Raw genomic sequence first — 16,883 nt, 5'->3', positions numbered from 1 at the left:
AGAAGAAGAGCTCCTCCTACACACTATTACTATAACCTTACTACCATATCTTCTGCTTCTCATTCTAATTTTCTGTTTCTGATTGATTCTTCCTGGTGATGGTGATGATGGCCATCCACTGAGATGGGCGGGCGGGTGGCCAATCCACCAAGACTAGTGACCGGGTGGCCGGGCGGCCATCCACCGAGACCAATGGACGAGCAGACTGGTGGCCATCCACCGAGACCAGTGGGCAAGCAGACTAGTGGGCGAGCAGACTGGCGGCCATCTACCGGTCGGCCATCTACTGGGCAACCATCCACCAAGACCATGGGCTAGTGTTTGTGTTTGCCCCTGCCTACCGCCTGGCCCACCTTCCAGGACGCGCTCCCCTTCTCCCTCTTTTCGTTTGGCCTTACCTAACACCTTCCTTGGAACATGTGAGAATTGTCAATCTACTCGAATTAAGCGCCCTTTACAGAACGAACTGCATGCACCCCTCCCCCCCCGGCTGCTTACACTTTGGCTGTGCATTTTTTAGATGGATGGTGGATTTGGTAGTTATGCCAATGGCTGTGGGCCAGATGAAGTTCCTTGGTGCTTTTCTAGGGAAGATCTCATAAACCCAGGTGGAAAGAAGAGCTCAAAGAAATAAGACCACACAACGGTGTGCAAGTTCCTCTTTGAAGACATTATATGTAGATATGGGCGTGTAGGGAAGATAGTGGCGGACAGAAGGGAATTGAATGCCAATGAATCTAGAGAAATGTTTGAGCACCTAAGAATTAAACTTTTTCTTACAACTAGATACAACCCAAAGGCGAATGAGAAGATTGAACGAAGATAAAGCTCCCCCCCCTTGAAGTCTTTACCCACAACCCATTTTCTTCTCTATCATCTCCATCAACCAACCTATCTTGTTTTTTCTTTATCATTCCATGTAATGGAGCCGAGTCTTTACTCGTTGTATTTATCCATTTTCATGAATTTAGTGCTACTTACAAGTTTAATTTATATATTCAAATATCTTTTACAAATCTTCATCTAATTTTCCATGCTTAAACAATTTTCAAGTTGAAATCCCGAGTTCAAGAAATTAAGTTACTCAAGATTTGACACAATCAGCGAATAGTGAAATTTCCAAGTGTTTCACCCAAAACCCGTCACACCAACACGAAGATCTCACCTCAAGGGTTGTGGTAGATTTTGAAGATCTTGATTTCGACCTCCAAATGAGAAGTTGTGGCTGCTCATAATTTTTAGGACAAGGGGAGTTGCACCCGCTACATCAACTGAAGTTGATGCCCCGCCTGACACATGAAGAGAAGGGTTGAAACATAATTGTTAAAAACCATTTATACCCCACCCCCCATGAGGGCTATAATTTCAATTTTGGGGAAGAGGGGGAACCTTTGCCTCTAGTCAAAGGCCCTCCCCTTTTGACTGAATTGTTCGCCACCTCTAGGTGAATATAGAATGTTTCCCATATACAATCAGTAGTCTATTGCCTCATCACTATCGTTGCCGTCACCTCCACTTAGGTTACTTTTTCCGCCACGTCCGTCTCAACAAGCAGCTACCATCCATCTCGTGGACAACCACGAGTCTCTACCACGTTGATTGGCCTTTGTTGTGGAGAGTGTCATGCACTCTTGGATTTTCGACCTCCAAGATATCGCTATGCTTGCATAGGTGAACATGTAACCCGATGTCGACTTCCGATTGTCGGGATTTTCGGCATAGTCAAAGTTGATATAGCCTTCGACATTGGTCGGTTGTCTCGAACCGAATGTCACTTGCATATTCTGTGTTCCCCAAAGGTGTTGGAATATGTGCTTGACGACTTTCCAATGCTTCTTTCCGGAATTCGACATGTACTGACTGGTAGTGCCTATGACATAAGCAAGGTTGGGTCAGGTGGTTACCATCACGTACATTAAACTTCCTACTGAAATGTGTAGGGGATGATCTTTCTCATTTACCTTCTCGACCTCCCTGGAGGGAGATTCTCTAATCGTTAGTCAGATCAACGTCAGGAACGGAGTCGGTGCGAGTTTCGATGTGTCCATGATGAACCGCTTCAACACCTTTAAGATGTACTCAGTTTGGGAGAGTCGTAAGCACACAAGATAAAGCAACAAGACTTATATTACTCGCGCTCTAATACATGCAATTCAGATCCTTTATATAGGTATCCGTTCTAGGTACAAAATAGTGCCATCACTGGCTCTCCGAATACAAAATGGCGCGGATCTGGATTGGTACATCCTTCCGGATCCGTCACTACTTAATATAATATTCTATTTATCTAATATCCGGCTTCTACCTTGCACGTCAAACCCATGGGTCAACTCCTATATTCCTCCTCGAGTATGTCCAGGATGTCCTGGTCAATCAGTTTCGATCGCTCTTCTTCCTCTGCCATCTGTTGTTGCCCCTCTTCACCTGTGATTTCTTGGGTGCCTGCTCCACTCGCTGCTCCGATTGTATCTCCGACTATTCCATTTGTGGCTCCGAATCTTCTGTCTATGACTTCGGCTCTGTTTTTCGCGCCTCCGGCTGGTGCTGTGTTGAGAATCCCGACTCTGGTTGTTGGTATTCATCGCTGATATTCATCTGTTCTGCCCTTACCTCGTAATTCATAAGTTGGTTTTGGTAGGTCATCTACACCTTATCCAATACCACCTTCGATCGTTCGATTATCCGGGTTTGTTCGGTCAACAACTCACACCCATCCTTTGCCTCGTCCGCGATCAACTTTGTCGTCGTCTCTTCTAGGAAATTTTCCTTCTTTGTCAAGGCCTCCGTTTTCTCCTTGACTTCTGTGTGGGCTTCCTTGAGCTTCTCGCGCTGCCGGTCATACTACTTTTCGTTTCCTTTCCGGTGGTGATCTACGAACGCCTTCCTCCATCGCTACTCCAATTCCCACTGTACTAAACTTAATATACGATGCTCTTCGAGTTCACACAACTTCTCCAACAAAATCCATTCTGACTCTTGCTCGCTCAACCGCTCTCGTACTTGTACCCGCAAACTCGGAATCTGAAATTCCATCGACATCAGTGCCTTTAATCCGAACGCCAGCCGGAATGGTGTCGACTGGTTGCTTGTCTCCTGTACGCCCATAGTGCACTGTAAAGTTTCGTATCCCAATTTGTCCGGTTTTCGTTGATGATCTTTTTTAGGATTGTCTGCAACGTCTTATTTGTTGATTCCGCCAATCCATTGGCTTGTGGGTAGTACGACGTGCTTTCCTTATGTACTACGACATAAAACAATGTCAAGATCTCTACTACTTGACCGATGGATTGGCCACCTTGATTGTTGATTAGTTCAATGTTGGCCGGTTAGGCTAGAGTATGAAAGGGGAGTCGGTTTTGGGAGTTGTATTTAGTTCAATTATGATAATTATAAGAGCGGACGGACGGATCCGGAATTGTTATGCCGATCCGGACCTGAACCGGTTCGTAGCCGGTTGGCACCGGTTTGTAACCCAGCCGGATACCTATAAAAGGATCCGGAGACGATGTAAGGAACAACGGATAATTAATAGAGAGGTGTTGTGTCTTTACATATTGTGTATCTTGTTAATACCGTTCTGTGCTTAATGTGATTATCATATGCGTGTATCAAGTTAATCATTCTGGATAGTAACCGGGAAGGATCGGTCCTGTATCATGGTCTGCACATTCCTTTCCATACCACCCCTTTGGTGAAGTGTTCCAAAGGGACATCCTGTGTTAGCAGCTTGTCCAGCCCGGTGACAACACAGTTTTGGCGACCACGATTCCTGCAAAAAGTGCAGTGAACAACAGGGGAATGGATGCATAGACCAACGAACGACCTAGTGGTCAAGCGAGCGCGAAGACTCGCCGAGAGACTGCGGAAGCGGGAGGCTTACCAGCAGGCGCCGGAGGAGATCCGGTTGGATCAGTCTTTTTCTAGAGTCGCGGAGGAGTCACTCTGATTACAACAGAACCACCACTAGGACGAAGGAAGTAGTCTGAGCAGTCTGCAAGAAGCGGAGTCCATTTTGTAGACACTTGTTGCAAGAGACGATGTCGTGAAGATTTTCGTCCATAGGCGGAAACCGGGGTGGAAGGGGCAAGTCGGTGGTGTGCAACATGTGCACATGTATACTAGGATACGGTGTATAGAAAGAGGGGAAATTTTTGTCCCACATTGTAAGGTCCCTCCCTCCTTGGGCTATAAAAGGAAGGGAGGGGTCACTTATGAAGGGGTTGCCTATTTTGTGCGAGTAAGGTATACCACTTAGTCTAGGGTTCTCCCTCTTCCCATTTCGTTTTAGGGTTAGGGTTTCGGTTAGGGTTTTCTTCTTGGGTTTCCCTTTAGGGTTTTCGGATAGTCATTTTTGGTGCGGCCACGGCGGCCACCATTGTTGTAACCATTCGTTGTTTTAATATAACTTGTTGAGCATCTTGCCTCCGCCGATCCCTCCTTCGATGTTGTGGTCTTATTCTTTCCTCTTCTCCTCTTGAGCTAAGCCTCCATATCATGTCCTATTCTTTCTCCTCCACTCCCTAGTCCAAGACCCCCGTGGTCCCGCCCCTTCTACACGCACGCGCGTAACAACGCGACAACGACGGTTCGGAAGCATTCTCCGCCATCAAATCAGATTCGGATGGTGAACACAACGTCCAATTGAATTATCGTACTAGCTACAATACCCCAGATGACCTGGAAGACGATGAGTCGGACCACATACCGACACTGGAGCCGGAAACAACAAAACCGGAAGCTCTAGATAAAACGATCAGCATGGAACACCAAGAGGAGGAACGAGTTCCGACACCACAACCCGAGTCATCGATGGAACAGGAGGAGCGGTTTCGACATCGGCCCCGACAACACAAGAAGACGACGACACAATGCCGTACCAATATCCGAAGTATCAGGATGATCCGGATGCGGAAGCCCATCTATCCACGTTTCTCCAAACTTGGGAGGCGAATCATGTCTCCCAACAACTGAACGAAGCCGAGGTAGAACAATAAAAAATTGCGGAATTCGGCAAGACTTTAGAGGGACCCACGACACGTTGGCACTCCAAGCACCGCCTGGGCAGTATTGCTACATTTGAGGATTTAAAGACTAGATTTCTACACTTCTTCCACAGATAGGTGGATCAAAGAGAGATTGTTGGCCAATTTTATACAACACGGCAGGACCCATCCGAAACTATTCAGTAGTTCATTATCCGGTTCCAGACAATGCATAGTTAACTCACTAGAGCACTGCCAAAAGCAAAAGCGAAAGCGGTATTTTTGGCAGCGCTCTAGGAACCTCTCCGAACCGTGTGTGCTATCATAGATTTTCGGACCAACACAATAGACCAGATCATTGATCGGGTCATGGAAATGGACAAAATGAGTTTGTGGTTGACGATGGGAGCACTCCAAAGAACACTCCCTACCGAAGAGGACCTACGCTTTCGCCAGGCGGTCCACATGCACGACGTGCCTTAATCCTGGGCACTTAACAATAGAGTGCACGATGAGATCGCAGTGCATGTTATGCCATTCCTGATCACACACAATGGACCGCTGTGAGTACAACCTGCCGAATTGGCAAGTTGCACTAGTCTGGCACATCGAGACCTGGAACGACTGGGAGGACAAAGAAGAATGATTTCGGCAAAACGATCGCTGCCGACCGATACAAGACATCCAATACAGTGACCAACGAGAGGATTATGACCAGGACTGGAGCGAGAGAAGCCGTGACTATAACGACGATCGTTATAATCAAGATTACTCCCCTGGCTATGATCGGAGAAGAGAGGATCAACGGGAAGACTATGAAGATCGGCGTCGGCAAGGATACCGGAACAACCGACGTTATAATAAAAAATGGAACGCTCGGAAAGAGGATTGTCGGGAAGTGGCAAAGGATTACCAACGAGGGCCGGACAAAAGCATAACTAGCGTTGTCGCGAAAATACGACGAGGATACGTGAACTTGAGGCAGGACCCCGGGGCCTCCGACTAGAAGATATCAGATTCGTATGATTATATTAAACAATTAATACAAAATGAGAAAGATTCACAAATTTCATTAATAAAGGGAAAGAAATATTACAATCAATCTCAAGATTGAGATTACAAAAAGTTTAGTTAATGGAGATTACTAGAGTAATAGATAAGAGGAAATTAAGATATGAATTCTATAGAAAATTAGGGTTTTTGGCTTTGATAAGAGATTATGGCTTTATGAGTTGAATAGCTTCCGTATGGAAATTTAGAGCTTTTGATTTCTGTAGGGAAAATTAGGGTTTATGAGAGATATAGCTTCCGTAGGGAAAATTAGGGTTTATGAGAGTTATGGCTTCTATAAGATAAGATAAGATAAGAGAGCTAAGAAGGAAAAGAAAATTAATATGGAGAGCGGAGAAGGAAAAAATATAATATGGAGGGAGAATGAGTGTAAAAAAAAGATGGAATTTTATATGGAGTTCCTAGTTGATCATATGCATGTCAACTTTTTGTTGCATGGCCTCTACTTTTAGTTGCTTAGCTTTTTCTTTTAGTTGCATCTATTTTTAGTTGCATGGCTTTTTCTTTTAGTTGCATGCGACCGTCCACATGACCTTTACTTTAGTTTTCTTCACTTCACTTTAATTAGCCACATGATCCTTTTATTCGTTCGGTTTGCGTCCAGCCTCGTCCGGTCGCCGGTTCTGTTCGGTCGTTGGTTGTCGCCGCCTCGTCGGCTCCGCCACCGGTTCCAGTTTGCTTACCGACCAGTTTCCAATTTTGCTTACTAGCCCGATTCCGGTTTGCTTACCGACTCGGTTCCGGATTGCTTCCCGGCCAGTTTCGGTTTGCTTACCGGCCGATTTCGGTTTTGCTTACCAATCGGTTTCCAGTTTTGCTTACCGGCTAGTTTCTAGTTTTTGGGAACTTAACCACCATCATCCATTAAGACAAAGTGGCCAAAGTGTTCTTAGCACAAATGAAAAAATGAGGGATCTCAATGTGCTTATATAGCCAGGGCCTTAAGTTTTCTATCTATGTGGGATACTTCAAAATTCTATTTTCCCTATCTTCTCAAACATCCATCTTCTATAACATGCCATTAAGCTAATATAAAGTACTTATTTTATTTTATTATTATTATTATTATTTACATAGTGTGAGAAGATTCACATGACATTCACCCCCACCAAACCTGCACATCCACTGATATGTGCCAATTTTGGTGAGGCTCCACTTTTGATTACTTTACTTTTTTATTAATGTACCCGAACTGCCATTGCCATCCGATCCACCATATTCTTCGTTCAGTCTTTGCATTTCCATAACCGATTGTCATGGATCTCTTTGCTCCTCTAGAGCATAATGCTTCACTCCTTATGCATGTGCCACCTTCATCTCGGTCATCTCCTTGGTCATCTAATTTTCTTTTATCATTCTTTCTTGTTCCAAGCATGCCTTTCGAAGGCCTTATCGAAGTACTATTGTTGAGTACTTTTAGTGGTCCATTCTTTAACGACATGCTCTCTTGTAGGTCCTTAAGTGACCACATTGTATGCTTCCCATTTTGTCCACTTTCGTGGTATACTCTTGTGTTGGAGTGGACCATGACTTCTTCACTAGTATTATCCTTGTTAGATTTTGTGATCACATCTTTCGGATCCGCTTGGCCCACTTGGCCCACGTCCTTGCTTTTTGAGGTTTGTTCGGTCTCGTTGTCGCACACATTAGCTTTTGTCCTTGCTTCCTCGTTGCCATCGTCCTTCTCTTGGGTCTTACATTGGTTAATGCCCAAGTCTCTCAAACGAGTGTGGAGGAATTTTGTAGTTTGGCATTGCCTTTGTCGTGCTACCCTCAACCACTTCCACCTTATGGTTGTTCGCATTGGCTTTGACCTTTGTTTCTTTGCCGCCACCTTCTGTCTCTTGGGTCTTACATCGGTTAATGCCCAAGTCTCAAGAACTTTTGTGGGGAAAGTCTCTTCATGATCATCGTCTACCGTCTTCATCTTGACGTCTCCTTCTGCCTCGGCCTTCACTTCCTTGCCGCCACCTTCCGTCTCTTGGGTCTTACATCGGTTAATGCCCAAGTCTCAAGAACTTTTGTGGGGAAAGTCTCTTCATGATCATCGTCTACCCTCTTCATCTTGACGTCTCCTTCTGCCTCGGCCTTCACTTCCTCGCCGCCACCTTCCGTCTCTGGCCTAGACCAGGCACTGACTGCTACAATGCCCTTCCTACTGACAAAAGTAACAGTACAATTTCCTGGATCCACTTGATTTGCCTTTTTCTCTTCTTGCTGATTGCGTATCGGAAATTGTCTATGTGATTTCTTTTGTCCTCCTTTGTTCCTGTTGCGCTATACCACCCTCCGACAATGCCTTGCTGGTGTCTAGGCCGTGTCGATAATCTTGTTCAAAATCAGGGTGCTCGTTCCTCCGATTGTGGGTTCCACGTCGGTGTTTATGATTTCGGTGCTGATTGTGGTACCCCTGTCGGTTCGGGTACCTCTGTTTCGCTCCTCTCCTCCGATCGTATTCGGGAGAATAGTCTCGATCATATTGGTCTTTTGGATACTTGTCCCTCCTTCGGACGTCATCGTACTGGAATCTTCCCTCCTGTCCATATTGGTCTTCTCATCGGAATTGTTCTTCTTCTATTTGTCGATCCTCAGGAGGCTCTATTTGTTGTACTGGTGCCGCTTGGCAATTGAGGAGATTGTATTCGCACCTATCTATGGTATGTGCCCTTGAGTGGCACAATGCATAATGGGTTCCAATAGTGCATTCTAGGCTCGAATGGCCCAAGCTCAAGTAGGTTGTGCATTGTATTGCCTCTTGGAACTTCAAGTCTTCCTCCTTGGGTAAAGCTCTTTGTAGTGCTCCCATCAACATGCTATTACCGTTCTGGGCCCAATCCATGTCGAGGACTATCTATCACTTGGTCGATGGTGCTCATTTTGAAGTCCAAAACCATCAATGTAATCCGGAGCGCCTCCCGTAGAGCTGTCAGAAATATTTCCTTTACTTCATCTTCCGGGGTGCTCCGTCAACATTCTGTGAAGATTTTGAAATCTTATGATAAACTACGACATAGTTTCATTCGCATCCTGATAAGTGGCATAAAATCATTTGATTAATTCTCTTTGAACGACTTGTCGGTACAACAATGCTCGATCTTTTTTGCCACTCACGTATCTCAATATTCGATTCACGCACTGAAGATGCTCGATAGTCGGTATCTACATGGATTGACTTATCACACCGATCGAATAGCTAAGGTTGGGATGGGTGATGGTTATATATATGAGGCTTCCAACAATTTTTTGGAATCGTTGTTGTGAAAAATCCGTCACTACGTGCAGATCGTGAGGCGGAACCACCGGGGTCCTGGACCGCAAGGATTCAAAGTTTGGACTAGCTTTAGCAAGAAAGAATTTATGATAGATTGAGAGAGATTGATATGGAGAGAGAGAGATTGAGATTAAACCATTGATTTTAGATTTGAGAGATAAGATACATCACCATTAGGACAACTTGTTTATTATAATTATTAATTTCTTCCCCAATTTCTTCATTAGTCCCATCTTGCTTGACCTGCATTCTTTTATAGATCCCCCCATGCATATGATTCATGGGAGGGTGCAAGACATGCACGTAATGCATGAAATGCATGCGATGCATGTTTGCCATGTCACTCATCCAAGCTCTCATGTATGAGATTTTACATATGAAAACTATAATGATAAAAATATAACTCTAAAGTCATGACTTAGCTTAGTGGTAAGTCATGTGGCTTTTATGTAAGAGGTGCAAGGTTCAAATTCTTACTTACACCCTCATAAAGACAAAATTTTACAAGGCTTTAGTCTTGTATTTACAAATGTTTAACTGCATATTACATCTTTAGTTGACCTCCAATGAACCGATGGAACCGTTAGACAATTTTGTTTGTTCCACACCGAAAAATCTTCAAGACACCGCGCGTCGCGATCAACCTATTAAACCGACCTGACTAATCCATTTATCCGATCTCGACCGGTTCAATCCGCATCCGATCCACATTCCGTCTGGTTCCGTCGCCGTCCGGATGCATTTAGCCGGTTCCGGTTCCGGTTATCCAAAACCATTTTGAACAACTTGCCGGTTCCGGTTCCGGTTATCCAAAACCATTTTGAACAACTTGGCCGCATCCATTCGTCCAAGTTATACAACCTAACGTTTTTGTGCGCCTAACACATAAATGAAATATAAAAAGATATGGCTCTACTTATATACTCTTGATTCTTGCTGGTGTCCTATCTATGTGGGATATCTCACAGTTTTGTTTTCCTCTTCTTCTTCTCAAACTTCACACTCACATAACTTGACACTAAGTTGTCTGTTTCACATGTAGTAAATACATTCGGAACTCTTGAAGACATCCATCTTTTCGTACCAAGATATTAACCTAATATAAAATAATATCTTCACTATTATTGTTTCATATTGTGTGTGAAGAACCACACTCGATTTTGTACATTCCATACAATTTTCACACCGTTGCCGAAAATCTTCACGACACCGTTTTGTTAGGAAACAAGTCCCTCTGGATTGGAAGTGAGAAGAGTCGTGTTGATGAGCAACTTAGCCGAGGCCGAAACTGGAAATCATGGAGATAGCCAACACGGAAGGCTATGTTTGTAAATAGTCTGAATATGGCCCCGTGGGCTAAACTTGTAAATAGCCGAAAGGTTACTTAGGGCAATCATGTTAGATAAGTGCGTTATTGTAAAGTTACAGTTGACGTTGTTGTTGCCTCTGTAACAGTTGACGCATTGAATGTCTTGGAAATCGAAGAGTATCTTTGCCCGAAAGGACAGAGAATAACTTGATGAAAATGAGGGTGCAATGGCTTGCCTCGAGGGCCTACAAAAGGGAAGGAAGAAGGCGGATGAGGTATCGCGTTTTGGAGAGCGAGGATGAAGTGCTGCCGAACTGGGACTGAGGTATCGTCATTCTCTACAGGATTCTAGACTGAGTTGCCTCTGCTTCATGGACAACCCGTGTGTTTCCGGTAGAGGCTCAACAGTGCAGTCGGGGTCGTGTGCATGTGTGTTCGCCTGAGTTGGGTCCGTTGCCGGCTTGCCGGTTGTATTCGTTATTGATTTATAATTAAGACTTTGTTCTCTTTCTCCCTCTGTGTTTCTGCAAGTTGGGTTTTTTTTTTTCTCTCTCTCTCTCTCTCTCCTTTCTCACGCTCCTTGGTTCAAGGCCCCCACGGTCTCGCCTCTTTCCACATGCGAAGAGCGTAACAACTCGACATATTTGGTGAACCCGACGTGAAATAGGTGGTAAAGGAGCGAAGGATGAGGGGATTCGAGCTTGCTGAAGCTATGGCCGTAGTCGTCGACCGGCTAGTGAGCGCTCGCGAGGGAACGGGTGCCCTTGACAGGGCCATTGAGTCGATCGTCGGCACCATAGGTCGATTCGGTGGGAAAAATGCCACGAGCTACTTGGAGGCCTACCGGGCCGAAATGATCATGAGGGGTATCTCAGTGGACAGGCGGCTGTCCGGATTCCCTCGGGTGGTGACGCCGAGCATCCACACAGAGGTGCTCCAGGTGTTGGCCGGATGCTAGACTTGGGAGGAGTTCGAGCTGGGGCTCCTCGAGATGTATGGGTTTGATGACTCGCTTCGTTTGTCGAAGCGAGACTTCATGGCGTGGGTTGAGAGCCATGGGAAGGGGAGGAACGTGTCAACGCTCCTCCAAGAGTTCGAGAAACGGTTCGCACGGCTGTCAACGCTAGACCGGACCGTGCTCGACACAAGCCGGGTACTACTATTCGTCAAGTCGGTGGACGCCATGGACCGGGAGAAGGTGGGTCTCCTGTTGGAAACGGATGAAGGGCTCACGACAGACTGGGCCATGGTAAGGAGGTTTTGCGGTCGTATCGACAAGTGACGCGAGTGGAGCGACGAGGGTGAGAGGAGCTACACGCTCTCGATGAACAACGCTCGGCCACAACCGAGCTTAGAATCAAAACGCAGAAAAACGGGGAATGAATGCACGACACAATGGAGAGAAGAGTACACATGATGTTTACGTGGAAAACCCAAACACGGGAAAAACCACGACAGTCCACTGACTGCTAACTATCACTATGTAACAATGTACAATAGATGAACACAGAGGCAACAACCTCTTGTTCACTGTCTTCGCCACAGGCGGCATTTACAATAGAGATACGAATTCTTCGTCTCTCTCTCTCTCTCTCTCTCTCTTTGTACACTGTTGCACTCTAATCTTGCGCCAACAAGAATGACAACAACAATACTAAGTTTGCCCTAAGTCATATTTATACTAATATGACTTTTTGACTATTTACAAATATAGCCCTGATGGACTCTCAGAAAACATATTTACGAATATGTCCCTTCATCCGGTGAGCACTTCTCACCGGGCCTTCACCATCCGGCTCTTGCCGGGTACTCGTCATCCGGTTCTCACCGGGTCTTCCGTTGTTGGGTACTCGTCATCCGGTTCTCACCGGTTCTTCCGTTGTCGGGTACTCCACATCCGGTTCTCACCGGGTCTTCCGTAGCCGGGTACTCCACATCCGGTTCTCACCGGGTCTTCCGTAGCCGGGTCCTCCACATCTAGTTTCGGCCTCGGCCGAGTTTGCTCATCAGTATTGTTCTTCTCACTTCCCATCCGGAGGGACCTGTTTCCTAACAAACTCCCCCTTCACTCCGGCATGGGATGTCTTACTAGTCCGATTCGCTTCCGGCATGCATCCAACTTGTCGGGTATTAGTACTTTGGTCAACATATCTGACCCGTTCTCGGCCATGTGGATCTTCGTCAGCGCGAACTCCTGGTCATCTACTCTTTCTTGGATCTAGTGATACTTTCGCTAGGTATGCTTCGTCCGGGAATGGTAGGTCGCATTCTTAGCAAGGTGGATGGCACGTTGACTGTCACAATAGAGCCGGTATTCATCTTGCCGGATACCGAGCTCTCCGATGAAGTCCTTCATCCATAATATTTCCTTGCCGGCTTCCACAACCGCCATGTAGTCCGCCTCCGTGGTTGACAACGCAACCGTCTTCTGCAGCCTCGATTGCCACGAAAGAGCTCCCCCTGCATATGTCATTACATACCTGGATGTAGACCGGTTGGTATCCACATCAGCCGACATGTCCGAATTGGTTAAACCGTCAAGTTGAGGTTTTCTGGAGCCGAATCGGAGACACATATTTGAAGTGCCCTTCAAGTACCAGAGTATCCATTTGACCGCGTTCCAGTGCTCCTTGTCGGGATTGCTCATAAACCGGCTCACCACTCCGACTGTGTATCCTATATCCGGTCGGGTACACACCATTGCGTACATTAAGCTCCCGACGGCAGAGGCATATGGAACCTTCATCATATTAGCCTTCTCTGCTTTCGTCTTCGGGCTTTGCTTACCGGATAATCTGCAGTTTCTCGGGAGTGTCGATCCGACCGGTTTCGCTTCTAACATGTTGAACCGTTGAAGCACCTTTGTCACGTATTTCTCCTGTGACAACCACAATTGCTTTGTTGGCCAGTTCTGGATGATATGCATCCCCAACATCTGTCTTGCCGGACCCAAGTCTTTCATCGCGAAAGTTTGGTTGAGAGCCTTCTTCAGCATCCGTATTCTGACTTGGTTCCGTTCGACGATCAACATGTCGTCCACGTACAGAAGGAGTATCAGGAAGTCGCCTCCTTCGAACTTCTTCACAAACACGCAGTGATTGGCCTACGTCTTGTGGTACCCTTGATCGGTCATGAAGGAGTCGAACTTCCGGTACCATTGTCGGGGAGCCTGCTTCAGTCCGTAAAGGATCTTCTTCAACCGGCAAACCAGGCGCTCCTTCCCTTTCTCCACGAATCCTTCCGGTTGCTGCATGTAGATCTCCTCTTCGAGGTCACCGTGAAGGAATGCCGTCTTCACGTCCAACTGCTCTACCTCGAGATCCAGGCTCGCCGCTATATTCAGCACCGTCTGGATGGAGGTCATCTTTACTACCGGGGCAAATATCTTGTCGAAGTCCACGCCCTTCTTCTGCTGGAACCCCTTCACCACGATCCTGGCTTTGTATCTCGGGGGGTTGCCGGCATCTCCCTTTTTCAACTTGTACACCCACTTGTTTCGGAGTGCCCGCTTTCCTTTCGGCAACTCCACCAATTCGTACGTATGGTTCTCATGCAGGGAATCCATCTCATCCTGCATGACACTTAACCATTTGCGGTTGTGGGTATCATCCTTCGCTTCTTCGAAGCTTTCTAGCTCCCCCTCATCGGTTAGCAGCACATGCTCTGCATCCAGAAATCTCTGGGGGGCCCTTCTCTCTCTGAGAGGATATCTCCGTCTTTGGGCTTCGGTAACCGGCCCCTCCATTTGATCTTCATCCGAATCCGATTCGGGGTCTTGGCTGGTTCTGGTTTCAGCTTCCTCTACTTCTTCTTCTGCCGGTTCGGTATCCTCACCGTAACCGGCTGGTTCCTCGAGTGCTAACCGGTCTCTTGCCGGTTGGGTCTGCTCATCGTAGAATCGATCCTTACCGGTCGACTCAGAGTTCATTATCTTCTTCTCCGACTCCCAGTCGGCGAGCGTCTTGTCCTCCATGAACATAATATCTCGACTCCGGAATATCCTCTTGTCGACCAGGTCCCACACTCGGTAGCCGAACTCATCATCGCCGTAACCGAGGAATATGCATGGCCGGGTCTTCGGATCTAGTTTTCCTCTCCGGTCCTTAGCTATATGCACATACGCAAGACACCCGAATACCTTCAGATGCCGGTAGGACACTTCCTTACCGGTTCAGACTCTCTGTGGCGTGTCTCCGTCCAAGGGTACTGAGGGTGATTTGTTTATCACATATGTCGTCGTCGACAATGCCTCAACCCAAAACTTCTTGGGTAGTTTTGCATGCGCCAACATACTCTGGACCCTCTCCATTATGGTCCGGTTCATCCTCTTGGCCAGCTCGTTTAGTTCCGGCGTCTTCGGCACGGTAAATTCGAGTCGGATTCCCTTCGAGCGAGAATACTCCTCGAACTGCCCCCGATATTCACCTCCGTTATCTGCTCGAACCGCCTTCAGCTTCCGGCCGGTTTCTCTTTCCACTCTCGCGTGGAGCTCTTTGTAGACGGACAACACCTGATCCTTCGTCTTCAACAGTGTGGCCCACAGCTTCCGGTTGTGGTCATCTATGAACGTCACGAAGTACTGCGATCCGGCATGTGACTTTGTGTCCACTTGACATACATCAGTATGCACCAACTCCAGTGGTGCATTACGTCTCATCGGTGGCCTCGATCGGAAGGAGGTCCCGTTTTGTTTACCGGCCAGACAATTAGTGCACTTCTCCAAGTGCACGTTCTTCACTGGAATGAGGTTGTCGTCTACAAGCCTCTTCATCCCCTTCTCGCTCATGTGACACAGCCTCTTGTGCCACAGCTCACCGGCAGTGTCGGATGCCATGTTCACTTCTTCCGGGCATAACCGGGCATTCATCAAGTACAACGTGTTTACCTTCCGGGCCCGAGCCACAATCAGGCTCCTTTTGCTGAACTTCATAACACCGTTCCGGATGCTACCCGTGTAGCCTTCATCATCTAGCCGACCGGCTGATATCAGGTTCAGACGAACCTCCGGAACGTGTCAGACATCCTTCAGCAACAACTTGCATCTGGTTGGTGTTGTCAACCACACGTCTCCTATGCCGACAATTCGGCATGTACCTTCATTCCCCATCCGGACACAGCCGTGATCACCGGCTGAATAGGATGAGAAGTATTTCTGGTCCGGGGTAAGGTGGAACGACGCTCCGGAGTTGACCACCCAGATCATGTCGTCGCCGGCAAGGTTTAGCTCACTCTCTTCGGTGATGAGCATCAACTCTTCTTCACTTGACGTGAATGCCGTCGCTCCCTTCCGGTCCGGCCCCCTCCGGTCTTTACTGTTTCGGTCCGGTGTCTGCTTCGAATCGGTGCTGTCGGTTTCCTTGTCCTTTCGGAAGTGCCGATGGTTTTTCTAGAAGTGTCCCGGCTTGCCGCAATAGAAGCAAGTAGGCCTCCCCCTTGACTTTGACCGTGTCCCCGACTTCTCCCGGTTCTGGGGACTACGGTTCCTTTGTCTTCCGCGTTCCGATTCGGTAAGAAGCGCTTTGGAGTCGGATCTCGTATCCTTATCTTTTCGACGCGCCTCCTCATCTAGCAAGCTCGACTTCACTCTTGCTAGGGATAACCGCTTCCCTTCCGGCCCGGCGTTGCCCAAAGTGACAACCAACGTCTCCTAGCTATTTGGGAGGGAACCGAGCAGGAGTAGTGCTAGTACCTCATCAGCGAGAGGCACTTCCAATGATGTTGCCTGGTGGATCAGCCCCTGGAAGGCATTCATGTGCTGCGCCATGCTAGAGCCATCTTGGTACCGGAGTCTTACTAGCTTCCGAAATACCGAAACCTGATTAACAACATTTTTGTTTTGAAACATAATGCCGATCTTCTCCCAGAGCTCATGAGCCTTGCTCTCTTCATTGAAGTTGTTGTATAGACTCATGTTGATGAAGCACCGTATGTACGCCGTTGTCTTCATGTGCATCACCTCCCATATCGTGGCGTCGATTTTATCCGGTCTCTTGTCCCCGAATTGAACCGGCAACCAAAGATCTTTAACCACGAGCATGTCCCTCATCTTCGACTTCCACACTGAATAGTTGGAGCCGGTGAGCTTGAACATGCCACCCAACGATTCGTCCATTTTTTGTGTCGTTTCGCTTTGATACCACTTTGACAGGAACTACACTCTCTCGATGAGCAACGCTCGGCCACAACCGAGCTTAGAATCAAAACGCAGAAAACGAGGAATGAATGCACGACACAATGGAGAGAAGAGTAC

The sequence above is a fragment of the Azolla caroliniana genome, unplaced genomic scaffold (genome assembly GCF_043228905.1).
Source record: "Azolla caroliniana isolate FFs.n. ecotype wild unplaced genomic scaffold, voAzoCaro1.0.p SCAF_11, whole genome shotgun sequence".
NCBI lineage: Eukaryota > Viridiplantae > Streptophyta > Polypodiopsida > Salviniales > Salviniaceae > Azolla > Azolla caroliniana.
This window is presented reverse-complemented; position numbering follows the sequence as displayed.